The sequence below is a fragment of the Euprymna scolopes genome, chromosome 2 (assembly GCF_053919585.1).
Source record: "Euprymna scolopes isolate OS-2025 chromosome 2, ASM5391958v1, whole genome shotgun sequence".
NCBI classification, from domain to species: domain Eukaryota; kingdom Metazoa; phylum Mollusca; class Cephalopoda; order Sepiida; family Sepiolidae; genus Euprymna; species Euprymna scolopes.
The window spans coordinates 31089332-31096831 of NC_136483.1; the positions used below are offsets into that span (position 1 = coordinate 31089332).

Sequence of the window (7500 nt, forward strand, 5' to 3'; positions counted from 1 at the left end):
TCCCGGACGAGCCCGATGTCTTACATTTTTCATTATGATCGTAGCAAACCCCATATTTTTTGATGATATTTATAAAGAAACTTTGTTCAATGACTTGTTTTACATGAATTAAATGGACTTACTTTACTGTATATTAACAATCTGTGCTATGAAGTAATTATTGTATCTTGCTCGTTGGTCTAGGGGTATGATTCTCGCTTTGGGTGCGAGAGGTCCCGGGTTCAAATCCCGGAGGAGCCCGATGTCTTACATTTTTCATTATGATCGTAGCAAACCCCATATTTTTTGATGATATTTATAAAGAAACTTTGTTCAATGACTTGTTTTACATGAATTAAATGGACTTACTTCACTGTATATTAACAATCTGTGCTATGAAGTAACTATTGTGTCTTGCTCGTTGGTCAAGGGGTATAATTCTCGCTTTGGGTGCGAGAGGTCCCGGGTTCAAATCCCGGACGAGCCCGATGTCTTACATTTTTCATTATGATCGTAGCAAACCCCATATTTTTTGATGATATTTATAAAGAAACTTTGTTCAATGACTTGTTTTACATAAATGAAATTAACTTACTTAACTGTATATTAACAATCTGTGCTATGAAGTAACTATTGTGTCTGGCTCGTTGGTCTAGGGGTATGATTCTCGCTTTGGGTGCGAGAGGTCCCGGGTTCAAATCCCGGATGAGACCGATGTCTTACATTTTTCATTATGATCGTAGCAAACGCCATATTTTTTGATGATATTTATAAAGAAACTTTGTTCAATGACTTGTTTTACATGAATTAAATGGACTTACTTCACTGTATATTAACAATCGGTGCTATGAAGTCACTATTGTGTCTTGCTCGTTGGTCTAGGGGTATGATTCTCGCTTTAGGGGTGCGAGGGTTACCGGATTCAAATCCCGGACGAGCCCGATGTCTTACATTTTTCATTATGATCGTAGCAAACCCCATATTTTTTATGATATTTATAAAGAAACCTTGTTTATTGACTTGTGTTACATGAATTAAATGGACTTACTTCACTGTATATTAACAATCCGTGCTATGAACTAACTATCGTGTCTGGCTATTTAGTCTAGGAGTATGATTCTCGCTTTGGGTGCGAGAGGTCCCGGGTTCAAATCCCGGACGAGCCCGATATCTTACATTTTTCATTATGATCGTAGCAAACCCCATATACTTTGTTCAATTACTTGTTTTACATGAATTAAATGGACTTACTTCTCTGTATATTAACAATCTTTGCTATGAAGTAACTATTATGTCTTGGTCGCTGGTCTAGGGGTATGATTCTCGCTTCGGGTGCGAGAGTCCCCGGGTTCAAATCCCGGACGAGCCCGATGTCTTACATGTTTCAATAATGATCGTAGCAAACCCCATATTTTTTGATGATATTTATAAAGAAACTTTGTTCAATGACTTGTTTTACATGAATTAAATGGACTTACTTCACTGTATATTAACAATCTGTGCTATGAAGTAACTATTGTGTCTTGCTCGTTGGTCTAGGGGTATGATTCTCGCTTTGGGTGCGAGAGGTCCAGGGTTCAAATCCCGGACGAGCCCGATGTCTTACATTTTTCATTATGATCGTAGCAAACCCCATATACTTTGTTCAATTACTTGTTTTACATGAATTAATGGACTTACTTAACTGTATATTAACAATCTGTGCTATGAAGTAACTATTGTGTCTTGCTCGTTGGTCTAGGGGTATGATTCTCGCTTTGGGTGCGAGAGGTCCCGGGTTCAAATCCCGGACGAGCCCGATGTCTTAAATTTTTCATTATGATCGTAGCAAACCCCATATTTTTTGATGATATTTATAAAGAAACTTTGTTAATTGACTTGTTTTACATGAATTAAATGGACTTACTTCACTGTATATTATCAATCTGTCCTATGAAGTAACTATTGTGTCTGGCTCGTTGGTCTAGGTGTATGATTCTCGCTTTGGGTGCGAGAGGTCCCGGGTTCAAATCCCGGACGAGCCCGATGTCTTACATTTTTCATTATGATCGTAGCAAACCCCATACTTTTTGATGATATTTATAAAGAAACTTTGTTAATTGACTTGTTTTACATGAATTAAATGGACTTACTTCACTGTATATTAACAATCTGTGCTATGAAGTAAGTATTGTGTCTGGCTCGTTGGTCTAGGGGTATGATTCTCGGTTGGGTGCGAGAGGTCACGGGTTCAAATCCCGGACGAGACCGATGTCTTACATTTTTCATTATGATCGTAGCCAACCCCATACTTTTTGATGATATTTATAAAGAAACTTTGTTAATTGACTTGTTTTACATGAATTAAATGGACTTACTTCACTGTATATTAACAATCTGTGCTATGAAGTAACTATTGTGTCTTGCTCGTTGGTCTAGGGGTATGATTCTCGCTTTGGGTGCGAGAGGTCCCGGGTTAAAATCCCGGACGAGCCCGATGTCTTTACTTTTTCATTATTATCGTAGCAAACCCCATATTTTAGATGATATTTATAAAGAAACTTTGTTCAATGACTTGTTTTACATGAATTAAATGGACTTACTTCACTGTATATTAACAATCTGACCTATGAAGTAAGTATTGTGTCTGGCTCGTTAGTCTAGGTGTATGATTCTCGCTTTGGGTGCGAGAGGTCCCGGGTTCAAATCCCGGACGAGCCCGATGTCTTACATTTTTCATTATGATCGTAGCAAACCCCATATTTTTTGATGGTATTTATAAAGAAACTTTGTTCAATGACTTGTTTTACATGAATTAAATGGACTTACTTCACTGTATATTAACAATCTGTGCTATGAAGTAACTATTGTGTCTGGCTTGTTGGTCTAGGGGTATCATTCTCGCTTTGGGTGCGAGAGGTCCCGGGTTAAAATCCCGGACGAGCCCGATGTCTTAAATTTTTCATTATTATCGTAGCAAACCCCATATTTTTTTATGATATTTATAAAGAAACTTTATTCATTGACTTGTTTTACATGAATTAAATCGACTTACTTCACTGTATATTAAAAGTCTGTGCTATGAAGTAACTATTGTGTCTGGCTCGTTGGTCTAGGGGTATGATTCTCGCTTTGGGTGCGAAAGGTCCCGGGTTAAAATCCTTGACGAGCCCGATGTCTTACATTTTTTATTATGATCGTAGCAAACCCCATATTCTTTGATGATATTTATAAAGAAACTTTGTGAATTAACTTGTTTTACATGAATTAAATGGACTTACTTCACTGTATATTAACAATCTGTGCTATGAAGTAACTATTGTGTCTGGCTCGTTGGTCTAGGGGTATGATGCTCGCTTTGGGTGCGAGAGGTCCCGGGTACAAATCCCGGACAAGCCACATGTCTTACATTTTTCATTATGATCGTAGCAAACCCCATATTTTTGATGATATTTCTAAAGAAACTGTGTTCATTGACTTGTTTTACATGAATTAAATGGACTTACTTCACTGTATATTAACAATCTTTGCTATGAGGTAACTATTATGTCTTGGTCGTGGGTCTAGGGGTATGATTCTCGCTTCGGGTGCGAGAGTTCCCGGGTTCAAATCCCGGACGAGCCCGATGTCTTACATTTTTCAATAATGATCGTAGCAAACCCCATATTTTTTGATGATATTTATAAAGAAACTTTGTTCAATGACTTGTTTTACATGAATTAAATGGACTTACTTCACTGTATATTAACAATCTGTGCTATGAAGTAACTATTGTGTCTTGCTCGTTGGTCTAGGGGTATGATTCTCGCTTTGGGTGCGAGAGGTCCAGGGTTAAAATCCCGGACGAGCCCGAAATCTTACATTGTTCATTATGATCGTAGTAAACCCCATATACTTTGTTCAATTACTTGTTTTACATGAATTAATGGACTTACTTAACTGTATATTAACAATCTGTGCTATGAAGTAACTATTGTGTCTTGCTCGTTGGTCTAGGGGTATGATTCTCGCTTTGGGTGCGAGAGGTCCCGGGTTCAAATCCCGGACGATTCCGATGTCTTACATTTTTCATTATGATCGTAGCAAACCCCATACTTTTTGATGATATTTATAAAGAAACTTTGTTAATTGACTTGTTTTACATGAATTAAATGGACTTACTTCACTGTATATTAACAATCTGTCCTATGAAGTAAGTATTGTGTCTGGCTCGTTGGTCTAGGTGTATGATTCTCGCTTTGGGTGCGAGAGGTCCCGGGTTCAAATCCCGGACGAGCCCGATGTCTTACATTTTTCATTATGATCGTAGCAAACCCCATACTTTTTGATTATATTTATAAAGAAACTTTGTTAATTGACTTGTTTTACATGAATTAAATGGACTTACTTCACTGTATATTAACAATCTGTGCTATGAAGTAAGTATTGTGTCTGGCTCGTTGGTCTAGGGGTATGATTCTCGGTTGGGTGCGAGAGGTCACGGGTTAAAATCCCGGACGAGACCGATGTCTTACATTTTTCATTATGATCGTAGCCAACCCCATACTTTTTGATGATATTTATAAAGAAACTTTGTTAATTGACTTGTTTTACATGAATTAAATGGACTTACTTAACTGTATATTAACAATCTGTGCTATGAAGTAAGTATTGTGTCTTGCTCGTTGGTCTAGGGGTATGATTCTCGCTTTGGGTGCGAGAGGTCCCGGGTTAAAATCCCGGACGAGCCCGATGTCTTTACTTTTTCATTATGATCGTAGCAAACCCCATATTTTTGATGATATTTATAAAGAAACTTTGTTAATTGACTTGTTTTACATGAATTAAATGGATTTACTTCACTGTATATTAACAATCTGACCTATGAAGTAAGTATTGTGTCTGGCTCGTTGGTCTAGGTGTATGATTCTCGCTTTGGGTGCGAGAGGTCCCGGGTTCAAACCCCAGACGAGCCCGATGTCTTACATTTTTCATTATGATCGTAGCAAACCCCATATTTTTTGATGGTATTTATAAAGAAACTTTGTTCAATGACTTGTTTTACATGAATTAAATGGACCTACTTCACTGTATGTTAACAATCTGTGCTATGAAGTAACTATTGTGTCTGGCTTGTTTGTCTAGGGGTATCATTCTCGCTTTGGGTGCGAGAGGTCCCGGGTTAAAATCCCGGACGAGCCCGATGTCTTAAATTTTTCATTATTATCGTAGCAAACCCCATATTTTTTTATGATATTTATAAAGAAACTTTATTCATTGACTTGTTTTACATGAATTAAATCGACTTACTTCACTGTATATCAACAGTCTGTGCTATGAAGTAACTATTGTGTCTGGCTCGTTGGTCTAGGGGTATGATTCTCGCTTTGGGTGCGAAAGGTCCCGGGTTCAAATCCTTGACGAGCCCGATGTCTTACATTTTTCATTATGATCGTAGCAAACCCCATATTCTTTGATGATATTTATAAAGAAACTTTGTGAATTAACTTGTTTTACATGAATTAAATGGACTTACTTCACATTATATTAACAATCTGTGCTATTAAGTAACTATTGTGTCAGGCTCGTTGGTCTAGGGGTATGATTCTCGCTTTGGGTGCGAGAGGTCCCGGGTTCAAATCCCGGACGAGCCCGATGTCTTAAATTTTTCATTATGATCGTAGCAAACCCCATATTTTTTATGATATTTATAAAGAAACTTTATTCATTGACTTGTTTACATGAATTAAATGGACTTACTTCACTGTATATTAACAGTCTGTGCTATGAAGTAACTATTGTGTCTGGCTCGTTGGTCTAGGGGTATCATTCTCGCTTTGGGTACGAGAGGTCCCGGGTTCAAATCCCGGACGAGCCCGATGTCTTACATTTTTCATTATGATCGTAGCAAACCCCATATTTTTTTATGATATTTATAAAGAAACTTTATTCATTGACCATTTTTACATGAATTAAATGGACTTACTTCACTGTATATTAACAGTCTGTGCTATGAAGTAACTATTGTGTCTGGCTCGTTGGTCTAGGGGTATGATTCTTGCTTTGGGTGCGAAAGGTCCCGGGTTAAAATCCTTGACGAGACCGATGTCTTACAATTTTCATTATGATCGTAGCAAACCCCATATTCTTTGATGATATTTATAAAGAAACTTTGTGAATTAACTTGTTTTACATGAATTAAATGGACTTACTTCACTGTATATTAAGAATCTGTGCTATGAAGTAACTTTTGTGTCTGGCTCGTCGGTCTAGGGATATGATTCTCGCTTTGGGTGCGAGAGGTCCCGGGTTCAAATCCCGGACGAGCCCGATGTCTTACATTTTTCATTATGATCGTAGCAAACCCCATATTTTTTAATGATATTTATAAAGAAACTTTGTGAATTATCTTGTTTTACATGAATTAAATGGACTTACTTCACTGTATATTAACAATCTGTGCTATGAAGTAACTATTGTGTCTGGCTCGTTGGTCTAGGGGTATGATTCTCGCTTTGGGTGCGAGAGGTCCCGGGTTCAAATCCCGGACGAGCCCGATGTCTTAAATTTTTCATTATGATCGTAGCAAACCCCATATTTTTTTTATGATATTTATAAAGAAACTTTATTCATTGACTTGTTTTACATGAATTAAATGGACTTACTTCACTGTATATTAACAGTTTGTGCTATGAAGTAACTATTGTGTCTGGCTCGTTGGTCTAGGTGTATGATTCTCGCTTTGGGTGCGAGAGGTCCCGGGTTCAAATCCTGGACGAGCCCGATGTCCTAAATTTTTCATTATGATCGTAGCAAACCCCATATTTTTTGATGATATTTATAAAGAAACTTTGTTCATTGACTTGTTTTACATGAATTAAATGGACTTACTAAACTGTATATTAACAATCTGTGCTATGAAGGAACTATTGTGTCTGGCTCGTTGGTCTAGGGGTATGATTCTTGCTTTGGGTGCGAGAGGTCCCGGGTGCAAATCGCGGACGAGCCCGATGTCTTACATTTTTCATTATGATCGTAGCAAACCCCATATTTTTTGATGATATTTATAAAGACACTTTGTGAATTGACTTGTTTTACATGAATTAAATGGACTTACTTCACTGTATATTAAGAATCTGTGCTATGAAGTAACTTTTGTGTCTGGCTCGTCGGTCTAGGGATATGATTCTCGCTGTGGGTGCGAGAGGTCCCGGGTTCAAATCCCGGACGAGCCCGATGTCTTACATTTTTCATTATGATCGTAGCAAACCCCATATTTTTTGATGATATTTATAAAGAAATTTTGTGAATTAACTTGTTTTACATGAATTAAATGGACTTACTTCACTGTATATTAACAATCTGTGCTATGAAATAACTATTGTGTGTGTCTCGTTTGTCTAGGGGTATGATTCTCGCTTTAGGTGCGGGAGGTCCCGGGTTCAAATCCCGGACGAGCCCGATGTCTTACATTTTTCATTATGATCGTAGCAAACCCCATATTTTTTGATGATATTTATAAAGAAACTTTGGGAATTAACTTGTTTTACATGAATTAAATGG

General features: G+C 37.5%; 9 non-coding genes across 9 annotated transcripts in view; all 9 read left to right on the forward strand.

Moving 5' to 3' along the window:
• Positions 1-14, forward strand: part of Trnap-ugg (transfer RNA proline (anticodon UGG)) — a 72-nt gene extending 58 nt beyond the window's left edge. The window contains exon 1 of the tRNA in view: positions 1-14. This exon is cut by the window's left edge and continues 58 nt beyond it. This is a non-coding gene — a tRNA (tRNA-Pro).
• A 606-nt stretch (positions 15-620) lies between these two features.
• On the forward strand, positions 621-693 carry Trnap-ugg (transfer RNA proline (anticodon UGG)). The gene has a single exon. It is a non-coding gene; the product is annotated as a tRNA-Pro (tRNA).
• Positions 694-1705: 1012 nt separating this feature from the next.
• Positions 1706-1777, forward strand: Trnap-ugg (transfer RNA proline (anticodon UGG)). Its single transcript has one exon. It is a non-coding gene; the product is annotated as a tRNA-Pro (tRNA).
• A 154-nt stretch (positions 1778-1931) lies between these two features.
• Trnap-ugg (transfer RNA proline (anticodon UGG)) lies at positions 1932-2003 on the forward strand. Its single transcript has one exon. It is a non-coding gene; the product is annotated as a tRNA-Pro (tRNA).
• A 604-nt stretch (positions 2004-2607) lies between these two features.
• On the forward strand, positions 2608-2679 carry Trnap-ugg (transfer RNA proline (anticodon UGG)). The gene has a single exon. It is a non-coding gene; the product is annotated as a tRNA-Pro (tRNA).
• Positions 2680-3285: 606 nt separating this feature from the next.
• On the forward strand, positions 3286-3357 carry Trnap-ugg (transfer RNA proline (anticodon UGG)). The gene has a single exon. It is a non-coding gene; the product is annotated as a tRNA-Pro (tRNA).
• An 808-nt stretch (positions 3358-4165) lies between these two features.
• On the forward strand, positions 4166-4237 carry Trnap-ugg (transfer RNA proline (anticodon UGG)). Its single transcript has one exon. It is a non-coding gene; the product is annotated as a tRNA-Pro (tRNA).
• Positions 4238-5519: 1282 nt separating this feature from the next.
• Trnap-ugg (transfer RNA proline (anticodon UGG)) lies at positions 5520-5591 on the forward strand. The gene has a single exon. It is a non-coding gene; the product is annotated as a tRNA-Pro (tRNA).
• Positions 5592-6421: 830 nt separating this feature from the next.
• On the forward strand, positions 6422-6493 carry Trnap-ugg (transfer RNA proline (anticodon UGG)). The gene has a single exon. It is a non-coding gene; the product is annotated as a tRNA-Pro (tRNA).
• Positions 6494-7500: the final 1007 nt, after the last annotated feature.